The sequence below is a fragment of the Globicephala melas genome, chromosome 4 (genome assembly GCF_963455315.2).
Source record: "Globicephala melas chromosome 4, mGloMel1.2, whole genome shotgun sequence".
NCBI lineage: Eukaryota > Metazoa > Chordata > Mammalia > Artiodactyla > Delphinidae > Globicephala > Globicephala melas.
This window is the reverse complement of record NC_083317.1, coordinates 85,615,432-85,633,149: the sequence shown is the minus strand read 5'-3', so window position 1 is coordinate 85,633,149 and position 17,718 is coordinate 85,615,432. Positions and strand designations below refer to the sequence as shown.

Below are 17,718 nucleotides of genomic sequence, written 5' to 3'. Positions count from 1 at the left end.
TCTGAATGGTTAAAATAGTTGAAGGATCAGGGATCCCCTAAAAACAAAGGAAGTACAATTTTATACAAATGAGTCATTTGTATATATACCTCAGATAATACTATAACCTTGTTTTATTGATTTGTACATAAATGACTTTATGTCATCACTACTATATGTGTGATTGTGTACTCTGACTGCTTGTGCCCAAGATTTGGGGGTCATTACACCTGTCAAGGGTACCTTTCAAAATGTAGCCTTATTTTGACAACTGCTGTCACAGGTGATATTTAGGATACTTTCTCAAGCTTTTAGGCAGTTGGAAGTCATATTACGTTAATGATCTTATACTGCTCTTTGGCTTAAAAAAATAACACAGTAAAAAAATATCCTGCTCAAATGTATTTTTACTTTGCATTTGCTTTATGTGATGTGCAGAAAGTGTTACATGTATCTGCATTTCCAGGTAATAATAACCTTTGTTAACCTAGGTTTTATCTCTGGAACAAAAATTCTCTACTACCATCCAGAATTCAAGGAACACTAAGACTAGCAGGCAGAAATCCCAATTATTTTTTAAAGAAAAGTTGAAAATTCCATGTACATATAACAGGGAAGAAAATTTTAGCAATTTCTGCAGTGATCTGGACAACTTCCATTGGGAGTCTAAATTATTCCTTGTGATGGGATGAAAATCAATCACCTATCCTTCACTAGTTCTTTGGGTTAGTATTTTATCATCACTATTTTCTGAATCTTCATCGAATCACGTGTCTCAGGCTTCATTAAGATTCTGTGTCTTTTAGTGACAGGTACAGCTTAGATTTTAAATGATTTAAAATCTAAGAAGTAAGTGCGCACGGAGGGGCATGCAAGAGGCTGGTAACTTGGAGCAAAATAACAAACACGCATTCTACTGTGTAATATCTTGAAGCCTGTGTTGCTTGTGATTCTTTATAGTTTTTATTTTTAAGTGTGACTCTTGGTTGAAGCTTTGTCTTGAACAAAATGCTGTTGTTAATAGCGAATGAAATGACTGGAGCTGTGCTGAGGAAAAAAAGAAGTCAGCTGAAGGATTTAAAGCAGACCACTGCAAACCAAACGTTGCAATTATCTGCAGCTGAAAACAAGTAGCTTTTAATGTGTCCATTTGGCCAAGAAGAGAGAGGAGAATTATAGACCATTGCTCTTTCCTCTCTCACATACTCTGTCTTCTTCTTTATATAGTTTATCATCCATAATTTCAGGATGTATTTTGCTTCTTTAAGCTGTTTTATCTGTAGGCTTATGAGGTCACTCATGTGTGAATTCCTTTGTTAGTCATCTCACCTTTTGCCTTGATGATAGAAAATTGATCAGGCCTAAAGTACAAGTTCAATAGACAACCCCCTTGGTCCTTTGTCTAGGAGAATAGCTACCATTGAAGGCCATGAGCAGGTTGCTATTAATATGACAGCCTGCTCTATCTCCCACTGTAATTTATAATGAAATACCTAATCTCCATTATTTTGATCCAAGCAGGCGATCCCATGAAAAAGTCTTTTCATCCAGTTCCCAATGGCTGTTACATGAGAAATGGCAAACCAATAATTTTTGTCAAGTTTTTTAAGCCAACAGAAATGCTTTTCCACTGCTACAGTTTCAAAAGGCACAGATAAAGCTCATTCACTGAGATGAATGAAAAAGCCATCTGGGGTTTTTCTTTTTGACTTCCTTTCCTTTTCTCCATCCTTGTAATCAAATTTGAGCAAAATCAAATGGGGCTTTCTATGAAAGTACCTTTTGTTGATCTGAACGAGCTGGTAATTTACAAAATACCCTTCCTTTGTGAGGAAGGCTAAAGAAAAAAGAATCAGTAGCTTTTAAAGCTGGGCCTTAGTGGGACTCTAAATGCAATGAAAGCAGTCTGTGTTGAGAGATTGAAATGCATTTCAAAGCCAGGCCTGACTTGGGTACAAGGAAGAACAGACCTATGTGCATTTTGTAGGAAGAAAAATGTGAATGGAAAAGGGAGAAAGGGAGAGAAACAGGGGTAAATCTGGATAATACATTAAAGTAACCATAATTTTGGAGATGCATTCGTCTTGTTGAAATTGTGTTTGTAACCAGTGATACCGAAGTCGGATATTTGCTCAATCAGGATGCTCAACAATTTAGCCTTTAAAGTTTGGAACTGCCTGGGTTTGTGGAGAAAGTCGGCTCGTGAAGTGTGTGATGTTTTTCTCCAACTTTTTCTTTTTCTTCTTTGCTTTGGGATCCTGTGGGGAGTACCTCAAGAAAATCTGAAGATGCTAATTTTCAGACAACTAATATTTGCTATTTTTTCCCTCTTTTTGCCTATTAGATTTCCTCGTGGCAGTGATTCTTCTTCACCCCTTTGAATTCAGAAGGATGGCATAGATACCTTGAAAACAGTAAGTAATGTGTGATATTTTCTTCAATTACTGTTAATAGTTAATCATAGTAAAGCTGAAATTTGGTTATTGGAGGATTTTGGAATCATGATGCATGCCTAGAAGGAAAATAGGTTTTGTGCAGCATTTGCATTATTTGATGTGAATTACTTTTGGTTTGATTTAACTGTTTATCAACAATATTGTGCTAATGAGCATCTTTTTCACTACTGCTTTACCCAGTATATTCTGTGATAGCTACGTATTGTGTGGCATGTAGTGTATGCATTCTTAGCATAACAGTTCAAGAAACAATGCAAAAAATTGCAGGAAACTATCTTTGGAGATGTTATGTCTTGTTTCATGTACCACACAGTCTTCCTCACACATTTATAGTTTTGATTCCTATCAATCATGCCTTCTAAGGGACCTTTCTACTTGTGCTTGAAGTAAAATTCTTGTATAAATTACATGAGCTTATTTCTTCAAAATAAATATCCAGAGAGAGAAGCAAGAGTTGTTTTGATATTATAAATTAATCAATTTTAAGGTGCTTTAAGTTACATTTCCTGTAATTTAATCGAACATTATAACCAAATAACAAAGCTTTGTTTAGAGATATTATCCCTTTTTAAGAAAAGTGAAAAGTCCATTTTCAGCTTCCTAAAAATAAGACAGACTTGTGTTATCTAAAGACATGATACTTTGGACATGATACTTAGAGTACACGTCACAAGTATTTTTTAAACGTAAGTGCAGCATTGGCATTTTTAAGTAACTATGGTGCATCTTTTAAATATGTAAATACCTTAATCAGAATGAAGCAATATGGGGCAGAATCAGTTCTAATGTCTCCTTGATGGTTTGAACAGTATCTTCATTAGTGCGGGCACTGCCGAATCGAGTGTGACCTGAGAATTCCACGTAGGCAATCATGAGACTTTTCTTTCTGGAGCCAGGAAACAAGTTTTAATGAAACCAAGACCTATGTTGTTTAATCCTTAAGGTAACCATCAGAGATTTTAGAGATGCTGAAATGGGAAATAGGATCCAGATGGTTTCACAGAGGTCTCTATGAGGGCCAAACACTTTCCCCTTCTAACTATTCGTTATAGCAAATCTAAAGTCCTGGAAGTTTGTATTTAAGATGAAGTCTGTCTTCTACGCTTTTGCTGCTTTAGGTCTCTTTTCCAACTTCCTACAAATTTATCTTTGCCTGTGGTTTTGAGCCATTTGCTGCCTCCTAATGCCTAATTTTAAAATAGCACACATGGCGAACTGCCAAAAAGGTGGCAGTGGGGTATTGGTTTGTGCTGGTATTGAAGTTCCAAGGTTGTTGTTACCCATAATTTACAACAGTTGCTACAAAACAGATGATTAAAACCTGAGGAGTGGCGGGGAGGGAGAAGAGTAAAATTAATTGGTGCGCTTCTTCATGGATCTAAGTGTGGTTTCTTCCTGTGAAAATAAGTTGGATTGTTGTGTTGTATACGTGGCCACAACAGTCTGTACTGTGCCATTGCAGTCACTGCCTACAGTCTTAGATTGATAGAGAAGCACAATATTAAAGAGCTTTTGTTTGAAAGATGTACTTAATTTTACCATTTATACAGATTTTTTTCTCATAGTATTGATTTCATTCCTCTTTTTATAAAAATTAAGCTTGTTGTTAGGTTAAGATTGTTGCTATTTTTTTTAGTTCTTAAAAGAAAAAGCTTATTATTTAGGCATGTCATTGTTGTTTTATTGCTAAGCCAAATTAGTACCTGAGCAATAATACTTTGTCTTTTACTTACTAATTTCATGTCTAGTCAATCTTGTAAGCATTTTGCAAAGTTTCTCTTCTGTGTTATCTTTAAGTACTTTTGGTAAGAGCTAGAGGTAATTTGTTTTGGAGTAGTTGTAAAGAATGACTGTCAAGACATGTTAAGGAATGGATAATCAGGCTTGGAGATCAGCTAGGGTCCCTGCTTGCTTGGTTTATCAAGGACTGCCTGCTTTAGAGCTCTTGTTAGTGGAGAAATGAATGTTTCCTCTTTCTGTCAACATAGGTATGAACATTGTTCCGTAAGCACCTGCATTTGGGGGAACTGGAGAGCTAGGTATTTCCCAGCTAACCGTTGGGGCAAGGGAAACTTCTCAACTCTTTTGCTTACAGCCCTTCTATTCCTGGGTATAACAACTCATATGCCATACAGTGTACTATTTGCTAAGCCAAAACAAAAACAAAGAAACAAACAAACAAAAACCCACTTCTGGAAAGTTTAGAAATCTGGATCTTTGTGGTATCTTCAGAAGTTATCAGAGGAAAGGAAAAGGTCCCACGTTTGTCAAAACTCTGAAACATCTGAGATTTATTTTAAATTTGTTTAAAGATTTATTTTAGATTTGTTTTCCTTTGTGTAAAAATAAAATTTCTTGGGTTTTGCATCAGGAACTGGGTGCTACTTTCCATTACAATGATGGTATTGAGGTTTCAGTGCATTCATGGACTAGCAATAAAATCCAAAGGGGGAGATGAGGCTTGTATAGCCCTAATCCTTCCAGGGTAGGGGCCTGCGTAAGCTCTGTCAGTAGAAGCTGTTATCTTCAGCAGGATGAGATAAGTGTGTCCATGATTTGATGTACTGACAAGCTGTGGATTGCCTGACTAAACAGGGTGTGTTAAGTAGTCGCATTCTCTAGTGTTCAGAATGCAGGAAATTGATTGGCCTGGTTTTAATTACAGTTTTGTATTGATGATGGGCTGATCACTGGCATCTTTGGGTCTTACTTCCCTCAGGTGTCAAATGGAATGTTATCTGTTGTTTGTTTCTTTTCTTGCCTCCTATGGATGGGGCAGACATTTTGGCGTGCATGTGATGGTTGGGTCTGGTCAACTTATTTGGTAATGACGTGATGACAAAGAAAAGACCAAGTTTCTACAAATGATGCCTCATTGCTAATCCCAGTTGGGAGCCAACATTAGATGACAAAGGGGACAAGACAAGAGAGTTTGGGGCAGGTTTTAATCAATGTCAAGGTCATTCCAATTATTGATCAAACAACTCTATGAAACTATAAGCATGACACCAGCATTTAAAGTGGAAGAGAATGCACCAATTTCCATTGTGTCCTAAAATTCACTATGGGGAAACTGGGAGCATAATAGACAGAAAATCTCTATGTAACACCACTTTTTACAAGGGCTTTGATGCAGATTGTAAGATGACAAGATAGATATAAATAATGACTAAATAATTATGCGTAGGGAAAATAAAATTTAGTTTAAGACAGGAAAAAAAGTGCAACACATCTGAAGGCTATATATTTCAATTTTTGTTTTTGAGTCACAGACTTGGCTCAGGGATTTTAGCAGCTATAGCAACAATGGAAAAAAACCCCATCATTAAAAGGGTAACTTCCATATAGTGAGCATTTTGTATGTTTTCCCTAATCCTCATGAGAACCCCAAATCTTGCTATCATTACCCTCATTTTATAGTGGAGATAATGCAGGATCAGAAAGATTCAGTGACTGGCCTCTGGTTACACAGGCAGCATGTGACTATGTGGATTAAATCCTGGGCTCTCTGATTCTTATAGCCTGGGCCTTCCTGGGGTAACACAGATGTCAGCTGTCCCTGCAGTCTCTGACACATGCATAACCTCTTTCTGTTTTTGTCCAAGAAAGCTTTCAGTGAGTCTTTTGCTTGCACACCAGTGTATTTTCTGCATAGGTTTTCTTTTAAGTTGCTCAGGTCTTTGCGTCTGCTTTTTGGCTTAAGCAGTTGACGTTACACGGTTCTTGGAGCCTTGAACTTGATTGTCAGCAGTGTATCTCTTTTAGGAGAGGATGCCCAATCTGTCAGCCATTCAAAATTGCCTATGTTATTGTAGTCTAATGAGTATGCTCTTCAAAGAGTGAATTGGAGGCTAAAAAAAAAAAGCCTTTTGATGTTCATAGACTCCTTATAAAGTGCTCTAAAACCAAGAAAGATTGTAGTTTTTTTTCCCCACTAAGAGAGTTACAAGAACAGATTTAATAATGTATAATACCCTTCCTCAGAAGGGCAAGCTCTCTTAACATATATAAGCTAGCTCAGTGGGGGTAAAAATACATGGGTAAAGTGAGTAAAATACGTGGGTAAAAGTGTGCTGTGAAAAAGCTACCCCAAAGTTATTTTCAATTTCTTTCATAAACTGAAGGAAGAGCAAAGTACTTTATCCTATAGTTTAGCATTCTAACAGTTCAAAGATAGGGGCAAGTAGGACACGTGTGCAGAAGGAATGTTAAGGCTTCCCCTCCAGCTTCTGCTATGCAGAAAATTTGAATTCAGCTATGGTTTATGCATGAATTCAGATTTTCTGTTGTTTGTTGGGGAAGCCAGATCTGGAAATAATGCCCTTTAAACACAGAGCAGACCTCTCTTCTCAACCTTGCTTGGATAACTTACCCAAGGCAACTTGGAAAATTTTTCTTTTTTTGGACGTCTAGGTATGACCAAGGAAATGGTCACTTGTATTTCTTCATAGAAAATTCCAAAATGGACAAGTTACTTTTCTGGCCTTCAAAAAAAAAAAAAAAAAAGTCCAGATGCCCACCGGGATAGCACAATCCATGATCAATACAGTGTGAAAATAAGAAAAAAGAGAGGGGGAGGGGCTAGAAGGATGAAGGGAGGTAGAGGACAGAGGATGAGGGAGAGAAAAGGAAAGTTCCAGGGGATCAAAAATGTTTAAAGACTTTATATCCTAAAGTCACACAATTTTAGAGCTGCACTCTGCCTTAAAGAGTTTCTAACACTGGGGTTATCAACTGGGAGGATGAGCAGTAGGAGGGGAAGGGTGACCCCCAGCCTGCTATGGGCAGCAGGACCTTCAGGTTGCTGTATATTGTTTCAGAAAGCATACGAACACATTTAATATTATAGTATAATTTTATATTTGGAAAATTCAACAAATATTGTTATGTTAATAATTTAAACGTCAGAAACGAATGCTTCACAGGATCATCTTGGTCTGATGTCTGATGGAAATGTACAGAGGGTCAGTCATTCTCAGTCTGCAGAAACCTCTGGTGAAAGGTGGGTAGCTGTATCAGAATGTGTTTGGTACTGAGGGGGCATTAGATTTTACATTTTAATAAAATTGAGTGTATAGGATAAAACAGGTTAAGAAGCACTTATCTAGACCAAGAAGAGCAGGCTTGGGAGGTATTCGTCATTCAACAAATATTATCGAGCACTCTACTGGGTTTGACACTCAGTTGAGGATACGTTTGCAGAGAACTGGATATATAAATATGGAGCTCAGGTGAGTTCTGGACTCAAGATAGAAACCTGGGACCGTCTTGGAACAGAAATGTCAAGTAAGTTAAGGACCGAGAAGGGCACACTGTATTTAGCAACAAAGAGATTGTGATTGACTTTGCAAGGGCATTTTGGGTAGAGGGATGATGTGGAAACCAGATTTTTGTGGACTAAGAAGTGAGTGGGAGGAATGAGAGAGGAGATTGCATCTATGGACAATTATTTCAGTCAGCCTCACTGGGGAAGGATTTGGATCAAAGCTAGAGCAGAGCTTGGGCATTAAGGGAGAGTTTTTTTAGATAGGAGATAATTAAGTGCAAAGTATTTTAATACATATAAGATAGTTAAACAATGCTTAATTCACTGAATGTTCATCGAAAATGCATTGTGAGGTGGAATGTCAGATGAAGAATGCATAGTGCTTGCTCTCAGAAAGTTTGCAAGCTAGGTTACTCAATAAGGCCAATCGCTAATCACAATAATAGCCTGGAAATGTTATGGCTCATCAAAGTAGTATAAACAGTGCTACGTGGATTAAAATATCAAAGATCAAAAGTTATTCACCTAGGGACTCCCCTGGTGGTGCAGTGGTTACGAATCCGCCTGCCAATTCAGGGGACATGGATTCGAGCCCTGGTCCAGGAAGATCCCACATGCCATGGAGCAACTAAGCCCGAGCACCACAACTACTGAAACCCGCTTGCCTAGAGCCCGTGCTTCACAACAAGAGAAGCCACTGCAGTGAGAAGCCCGTGCATCACAACGAAGAGTAGCCCCCGCTCACTGCAGCTAGAGAAAGCCTGCGCGGAGCAACGAAGACCCAACACAACCAAATAAATAAATAAACTTATTTTTAAAAAAAAGTTATTCACCCATGTGGGATCAAGAAAGGTATTATGGAGAAAGCAGACCTTGAAAGGGTGAAAGATTACAACAGAAGGAGCTTGGGAACCAAAGCACAAAGAATTTGGGGGTTTGGGTTATCATACAACAGTCTAAAAGATCATGGAGGGCACATTGGACTTTTACTGTGGGGGCTTTGAATTCCGAATTCATAGGTTTGGTTCAATTCTGTGAGCAAGTGGAAGGTTTTTGTATAAGATAAGGACGTGGTCCACAGATCTACGTTAGGAAAATGAACTTGGTTACCACACCTGGAAATGTCTGGAGTAGGTTGAAAGTAAGGAAGCTGGTTAAGAAACCTATGAAATAGACCAGGTGAGAGGGAACCAGAGGCTCAATCAGAGTAGTGACAGTAGGAATGGAATGAAAGAGAATTAATTCACTCATTAATTCAACAGAAATTTACTTAGTGCTTACTATGTGTTAGGCTGATGTAGCGTCTCTAATCTCAAGGAGCTTCCAGCCAAATGTGTGATGTGAATAAGTTCCATAATAGAGAGATGAACTCAATGGAAAGAGATCACACAGGAGAGAGGGGTATGTGTGTGGAAGAAACCAGAAACCAAGGGAGTAGACTTTCAAGAAGGAAAGAGAGAGTGCTATTACCAAAGGGATAGAGTAAAAGGAGTCCTGAAATGATTCTGTTGGGTTTTTCAACATGGAGGATGTTAATGATGTTAGCAGGAGCAATTTCACTGAAGCAGAACTGTTATGGATTGAAGATTGATTGGGAGGTAAGGAATTGAGGACAGGGAGACAGGAGAAATATTTTAGAGATAAACATATGGTAGCTGCTGAGGTCAAGGTAGTGGAAAGTAAGAGATAAAATATGATTCTATGATTTTAAGTCTCAGGGAATGATGGCATCCCTTGGCAAAATAGAGAAGTCAGGAGAAAGACTTAATATTAAGGGAGCTTTGGTTTTGCCCTTGATTAAGTTTGAAATATGAATAGACATTTAGTCCATGGTTTGAAAAAAGGATAAAAAAAAATTTAAAGTACTGTTAGGGCTACACACAGCTAGTTTTGATTTGTATAATAAGGTAGCTGAAGCCAAAGTCATAGAAAGTACAGTTGACCCTTGAACACTGTGGGTTTGAACTACACAAGTCCACTTACATGCAGTTATTTTTCAATAGTAAATATTACAGACTACATGGTAGTTTGTTGAATCTGCAGATGTGGAGAACCATGGATATGGAGGGCCAACTATAAATTATACATGAATTAACCACCCCCCCACCACCAGTTGTTCAAGGGTCAACTGTAAAACTGTAGAGGGGGAAGAAGAGTACAGAGGACAGGAGAAAAGAATGAGAAAGAAGATTAGAAGCCAGTGAAGCTGACTAAAAAGAAGTGGTCAGAAAAGCAAAAGAAACCACCAGGGTGAGTTATGGCCGCCAAGGAGAATTTTGTTTTCATGGTGGTTTACTCTTTGGTGGTTAGAATGTTATTTACTTTAAAGCAGAATAAGTACCAAGAAAATGCCAGTGATTTTTGAGAGCTAAGAATTTTTGGTGTTCTTGGGAACCATTTGTTCCCAATTGGGAACAACCATTTTAGTGGATTGATCAAAAAAATAGAAACCGACTTGGAAGGGGTTAAGGTGTGAGTAGGATTTCTTTTTTATTGTTGCAGGGAAGATGAGCGAAGATGAGATTGTGGCAAGGCTGAGAGGAAGACTGAGCACGTTTATATGTATAACTATATGAGAAACAGGGTCATCAGGGGTGAGAACTGAAAGAAAAAGTGGATAATTGATGAAGAAAATTTGGGTAGACAGTATGATTTAGCTTCTATCTTGGTGTTTCTGTCAGAACTCAATGAGATAATGAATATGAAGTATCTGACACATTAGTTGGTTCTTAATAAATGTGACCTATTATTAGTAATTCGGAGTCAGGTGGAATAAAGAAAGCATTATTGATTACCTGCTCTATGCCAAGCCCGTGTTGTTTTACTTCACTTTCACAACAGCCCTCTGAGCTAGGCATTGTCAGTCAGTTTTATACACAATAAAACCTAGAGGTTGAGGCCTTGCCTAGAGTCACAACAAAGTAAATACAGAGCTGGGATTTGAACACAAGCCCATACTAAAGATACCATTAGGCCTTGTGATTTTTTTTGAATAGTTTCGGTCTCACATGGGGTAACGGAAGTAAGAGAAGTAGCTTGAAGGAATCCTCATTGACGTTCTTTGTAAAATGAGAGGTTAGGTATCTGCCGAGAATGAGGAGGTCCATATAGAGAGAAGGGAATGAGATAAGTGAAAGACTTGAAACAGCAACTCCAGGGTGTTAGTGCATCATTAAGAGATGAAGAAGAGAGGTGAAGTTTAGGTAGCATGTAACCTTGTTACATAAGGATATCTTAAGGTGAGGTCTCTGATACTGCAGCAGTATCTTCTAGGTCAGGAATAAGCAAATTTTTTCTGTAAAGTGACAGACTGTAAATATTTTAGACTTTGTGGGTCATGTGGTCTCTGTTGTAGCTACTCAGCTTAGTTGTTGTATCATGAAAGCAGCCATAGGTAATGCATAAACAAATGAGTGTAGCTGTGTTCTAACAGAACTTTATTAATGTTGGGCAGTGAAAATATTTCATATGGTATCATAGTGGATAATGTCATTGTATATTATACATTTGTCCAAACACATAGAATGAACAACACCAAGAATGAACCCTAATGTCAACTGTAGACTTCGGGTGATAATGATGTGTCAGTGTTAAGTTTATCAACTGTAACAAGTGTCCCACTCTGATGAGGGATGTTGATAATGGGGAGGCTGTGCATGCATAGGGTCAGGGGCTGTGTGGGAAATCTCTGCATCTCCCTCTCAATTTTGTTATGAACCCAAAATTGTACTAGGAGAATAAAGTCCTTAAAAAAAGAAAAAATAATGGACACTGAAATGTTAATATTTACATGTCATGAAATATTCTTCTTTTGATGTTTCTTTAATCACTTAAAAATGTAAGACCATTCTTAGCTTGAGGGTAGTACAAAATAAGCAGTGAGCCACATTTGGCCTATAGGCAGTAGTTTGCCCACTCCTGTTTTGGGTACTTCTTAGAATATAGATTCCTGGGTTTTACACTAGACCAACTCAATCAGAATAATTGGGGAGTGGGGTCCAGGAATCTGCATTTTAAGTGTGTGTGTGTGTGTGTGTGTGTGTGTGTGTGTGTGTGTGTGTGTGAATATACCATTCTGAGACTACTGCTTAAGGACAGAACTAGTAAACAGAGAGTGGCTGGGCATGGTTCCCTGAAAAATACAGAGTCTCCAGGTCTCAAATCACAAGGCAACGCTCAGCAGCACAGGACTTGGAGCCAAGGAGGGTCCATAGTGGTTTGGTGATTGGCATGGAAGCAATGGAGGAAAATACAGGGGCAGGGAATTCTAGGCTTGCGGTTAGCGCGTCACTGAATGACCATCCAGGGGACCCAGACTTGGCAGGAAGGCAAAGAAAGATAGAAGGAAGCTGATGAACTCAAAAAATCAGGAGGATTGGAGGGATTAGGCTCATGAGAGTAGGACACAGACTTGGAAGTCAAGGGTTAAAGGGGGATGAACAGATGTCTGTGGTTAGAGAGGACTTTCAGAAGAGCTGTGAACCATGTTGAAGTATGAGGTAGGGCTGCATCAGGAACTGACCAGTGTTGTAGAGATGGGTGTCACTGGAGGTGAGAGGTCAAGGACTTGTGAGGTCAGGGGCCTAAGGAAAGTTAATTCAACACAGTTGGACAATACAACTAGATTGAGTGTCCAGGATGAAAATGCAGATGACCAGAGGAGTGAGAGAAGAGCCTTGTCAGCATGGGCTAGCCTGGCCAAGGAGGCCTGGAGAAGGGTATATAATATTTAGACAGGTAGAGAGCAAGGGGAGGAGGAGAGAAGAGATGTTCACTGATCATCTACTCTGTTCCTCTTTAGCGGGCCCTTATGCATATCAACTCATTTGACCTTTGCAACAAACTGCTGAAGGGAGCATTATTCCTATTTCAGAGGTGAAGAATCTAAAGTTCATAGAGGTCAGAGTCCAAAGTTGGGACTTCCCTGGTGGTCCAGTGGTTGGGACTCCATGCTTCCACTGCAGGGGCGCAGGTTCGATCCCTGGTTGAGGAACTGGGATCCTGCATGCTGTGTGGTGTAGTCAAAAAGAAAAAAAAAAAAAATTAGAAAAAAAAAAGTCCAAAGTCACACAGAATAAAATGAGAAATTGGTCTTTACGGCTGGGAAGCCCATTATCTTTTTCTTTTTCTGTTTCATTTTGTGTATCAACTTCAGTAGGTTTGTCAGTAGTAGCTTCCTAAAGCACTGTGTTCAGAAGGATTCTGAGGTAGAAACTAAGGTCAGAAAGAGTTGTCATTAATGAGTAAATTTTCCTTGGGCACAGGAGGGGAGAGCTGTAGCTTCCAGTCCTCATATTTGCCATTGCCTATGCATGTAACTGCGTAACCAAGGGGAAAGATGTTCCAATTTCAGCGGGCTGAGGTTTAGTGAGCAAAGAATAAGAGTTGAGAAGGAGCATACTATCTTTAATAGACTATGGCAGGACCAACTTGGTTAGTTGGAGGACTCAGATAGAGGCACGGAGGGACTAAGCCTGTGAATAGGATGACAAGTTCCAAGTTGTGAGTTTGACTTGGTCCTGGGAACAACAGAAGGGTCTTGTTTGTTTATTTAAAGCAGGAAAACGATATAAAAATGATGGTGTAGGAAGTATAGTCTGGTGGTTGAGAAAGGGGTTCAACAGAAAGGCTATTATCAAGCTGTGAAATGTTAGAAGCTTAGATCAGGGGAGTTATTAGTGTATGAAAGCAGGAATGGAAAGCAAAGAGATATTCCAAAAGAATTATTAGTATTTGATAACTACTTAGATATAGGAAATAACATAAAAGAAGGTAGAGTCAAGGATGACTAAGATAAGATTTTGTTATGTGTATTTCAGTGAAGCTGGTCTATTCTGAGAGAACCTTCTAGAAAGACTCCCGTAACCAAATATATTTGCAAACAGTATTTGCTCAATACTCATTTTCGAGACTCACAAAACACATTAGCATATATAAGGCTCTGAGCAGTCCTGCCGAAAAGAAACCTTTTAAACTGTATTTAACTCACCTGTTTTTCAAATTAACTGAACAAAATATCTCTTTCTTACATGAAGGTGTGGCTATACAACACATACTCCGGAAAATGCTGGAAAAAATTGTGATGCCATGATCAAAAAATAAGGAAGCTCTTTGAAGTGAACAGAATGAATTTCGTTTAGGGCTATGTTGAATTTGAAAGCAGGTATCTTTCGGGGGAGACATTCTAGAGCTTGGTGAGGAGATTAGGGCTAAAGGTGTAGATTGCAGAGTAATAAGCATAGAGGGGATTGTCGCAGTTAAGAGTGTCTAACAGAAGCTGTTTGCTGGGGCAGAGGGGTAAGTGCTTGTCAGTTCTCTAAGTTAGGGAATGGGAGATGGCAGATGAGGCAGCTAAAGGACACGAGGGACCAATGGACAGGCAAGTATGAAGGATAGGGTAGTGCCACAAAAAATAAGGGAAGAAGTGATTTCAGAAGGGGTCTGTTGTGTCAGATACTGTAGAGTGTGAGGCAAAGCCACTGTGTTTGGCAAGAAGGAGGTTACTGGTTACCCAGCAGTCAGTTCATGTTGGTGCTAAGCATTCATTCCACAAAAGGGTATTGAACATCTTCTCAAAAAAAAAAAAAAACCACAATGTGGCTCCTGCTGTTCAGCAGCTCAGTTAGGTCTCCTGAGGAGACACTTGTCACATATAAGTGACAAATGTGCTAACAACAGAGATGTCAACTGTTACTGAGGCATGGGGGAGGGAAAGACTATTCCTGCTCTCAAAAGCTTTAAATACCTTGTTAACAGAGGTGGTGCTTGGTGACATTGTGAAGTTGGGGACGTGTGTGTCTGTGTTGGTTCCTGAGTCCAAAGTCTCTGACCTGTTTGTTGGTGCCTCTTCTCCACTTGCTTGAGCTTCCCCAGGGTCCTCTTGCTCTTAGGCAAGAATCTGAACCCTTGAAGCCATCAGTGATGGGAAGTTTGATGTGCTTCTCTTTAGGTGCTATTACATTATAAAAAGTGAACAAAGCCAGAAAGAGAATGTCTGAACTTCTGAAAAGGTGGGGTTTTTTTCCTAAACATAAATGTTTAAATGACATTTTAGCATACTGATAGCATGTAAGAAAGTGGTTAAAATATTATATATTTTATATATAATAATAAACATATACATAGTGTATATAGCACATATCATATATGTATGCTAATATATATCTTAAATGTATATTTATATATTTAATGTTTTTTGAAAACAGGCTTTGACTTATACTCACCAGACGTTAGAAGCCTGTCATCAAAATAGGTGGTGCAATATATTCAATATTTAATCAGTTTTAATACTTTCAAGGCATAATATATGAAAATATTTTATTTATATGAAAATAAAATAATTAATAACATTTTTATAGTTTATTAGAAAACTGTGGTGAGAACAAAGAAAGAAATGAATAGCCTAACTTTAATATAAAGGAGACCTGATTTTACACTATCAATAACATTAATATTAAACTTTGGAAAGAAGAGTGTTCCAAAAAATAAGCCATATCTGTTTCTACAAAATGACTAATATTATGTTGGCTTCAGGAAAGGTTAACAATTTTGTGGAGTGACCCAGAGCAAGACAACTTACAGCTAGGTGAGGTTCTCATGCCTCAGACATGTAAATAACAGTAATAATTGTAATGTAGGAGTACCTACTCTGTGCCAAGCAATTTGTAAATTATTCTTTGTACACTGTCTCATTTACAACAACTGGGAAGTAAATATTACAGCAACCAAGGAGGTAAATATTATTATCCCAAATTTATAGATGATGAAACTGAGGCTCAGAGAGGACAGGAAACTTGCCCAGCATCATAAAGCTGGGATTTGAATTCCGTCTGTGCAAAACCTGTATTCTTTCCACCTCTCAACCTGTGAAGTGCTAGTACTGTGATGAAATGTCTTTTCAGTTGGGGTCAGCATCTTCACAAAATGACAAAAGGAAGTGGTAGACTGTCAGAAGCTTATGATAAAAGTAGATCGGGCTGTCTAGGTATTAGGGAAGTGCTTCAAGACATTCCTTCATCACTTAACTCTCAGGTCTTGAATTATGGAACATTTTGAAAATCCTTGGAGGTAGTATTAAAATTTAGCAGGTATAAACCAGAAAGGTGAGTAGATGCTAATGGCAGTGGAAAGGAAATTGCCTGTCAACTTTGTTCATCCTGGAGATATATGGTGAGTTTGTATATAAACATGAAATTACACACCATCATGGGAAGTAGTGTACATGAATATTGTGCCCTATGTTTCAAGCTATTTTAACTTACAGGAAAGAAGAGTCTTACAGGTCATGGCTAAATTCCCTCTTGTTTGGGAATGATTTTACCCAAGGTAAGTTGAACTCAATAACTGTATGTTTCAGGGAAATTTAATACTTGTTTCTCTCTGCCCAGAATGTGCTCTCCTGTTCCCTTGATCCCTTATGTCTCTGCTCACCACGTAAAGAGTTCTACTTTTCTTACCCGAACTTTATTGTTTTTTTGTCTTTATGTTTGCTTTATCCACTCCTGGCTTTGGATTGTCATCATTTCATCCTCCTATTTTCATTTTGTTTTGCCCTTTGGGGTAGGGGTGGTGGTAGTGGTATATTTTCTGGACAAAAACCTTCAGTAAAAGTTTGTTCTTTGCTCTTGCAACTTTTGTTGTAATCTTGTACAACAGTACATCCCTATTCCATTTGTTTCCTTTAACTTTAGCCCAAGACCTTTTACAGTTTCCTCCAACTGTCTCTCAAAATTTTATAGTTCTTATTCTTACTTTTTTTTTGAGGTGCTCATTTAAGACATTATTGTCTAACTTCTCCAGAATAGTCTCTCTTCGTCCTACCCTTCTCTGTTTTTCTTTATTCCTTTATGCTGCCTTCATTTTCTGTCTTACTTCTTTCTATACTTCCTCTCGTTTGCGCCATCATATTCCTGCTTTTCTCTTTTCTAGAACTTTGGGCTGAATAAACTTCTCCCTATGGTATTCTTTTCCCATAACTTTTCTCTGAAACTCTCCTTTATCTTTTAACTTTAATTCCCTTTTACTCTTATTAAACTCAGCCCCCCAAAATCCATTAACTTTTCTTCATTCTTCAACTAAAAACCTTTCCTTCAGTCTATTCCAGACCCATCAGATGCTTGAATCACTTCCTCACCTCTGACTTTCTTCTTGACCTTCTCTCAGCTACTTTATCACTATCCTCTGAACTGAAATTGTACTTACCAAAGAAGTTCTAATGACTTCCTCCTGGACAAATTGAATGTCCTTTCATCTGTGATCCTCATCTTTACTGGCAATGACTCTACCCATAGGTTAGTAGATCATCTTTACTTTTGAAGCAAGTTGGGCTTCTTTTTTTTTTTTTTTTGGAACTAACAAAATATCTTCCAGAGTGTGCATCATTTTGTTTATTTTGCTTATGAGAGTCAGAGATAACTTTCTGTTTGCATTTCTAATAACCGTCTTTAAAAGCGTCTTGACATTTTTTGATTGTTTTTAAATGGTCAGTGAATGGTCTGAATTTGGATAGGGTTCTCTTCCCTGAAGGACAGACTTCTAAGTCAGTGTTATTCCCCCGCCTACCACAACAAACACACTGAATTTCCCCAAATCTAATTTGCAGGTTATCACCACAGTCAGGAAATCTAAATAAATGATTTTTGGGAAATAATTTCTTTGCTCATTTTGAAGGTCATTCCCTTCAAACCTCCCCAGACTCAAATTCAGTTGAAAATAAGAACTTTAAATATTTCTGAATGAAACTTGAAAGAATAAAAACACCCTTCTACAATTCTAATTAACGATGAAAAATACATTAGCCTTTACTTGGCTCCATAAATGTGTTTTTTACTGTGGTGACTATTTTTGCACTTGATAAATTTTAACCTTCATATGAACAACAAGAGCAAAAAGCTCCAGTGATAAGGGAAAAAATGATTTAGAAAGTATATAGATTGCTGCTCTGTAACAAAAGCTTTAGAATTCCAAGTTCAGGCTGCTACTGTCTATTTTTCCTTGCTAAGTGCAAGGGGGGTGTAG

General features: G+C 38.2%; 1 protein-coding gene across 3 annotated transcripts in view; it reads left to right on the top strand.

Moving 5' to 3' along the window:
- SOX2 (SRY-box transcription factor 2) overlaps nt 1-17,718 on the top strand; it is a 727,395-nt gene that overhangs the window by 136,667 nt on the left and 573,010 nt on the right. The window contains exons 1-2 of one of the 3 annotated variants that reach the window (XM_060298377.1): nt 1,994-2,011; nt 2,324-2,393. The gene's annotated coding sequence lies outside the window, so the exon portion shown is untranslated. Of the gene's footprint in view, nt 1-1,993; nt 2,012-2,152; nt 2,187-2,323; nt 2,394-17,718 lie in introns of those variants that run through there. The other 2 variants (XM_060298376.1, XM_060298378.1) reach the window with 2 other exon arrangements.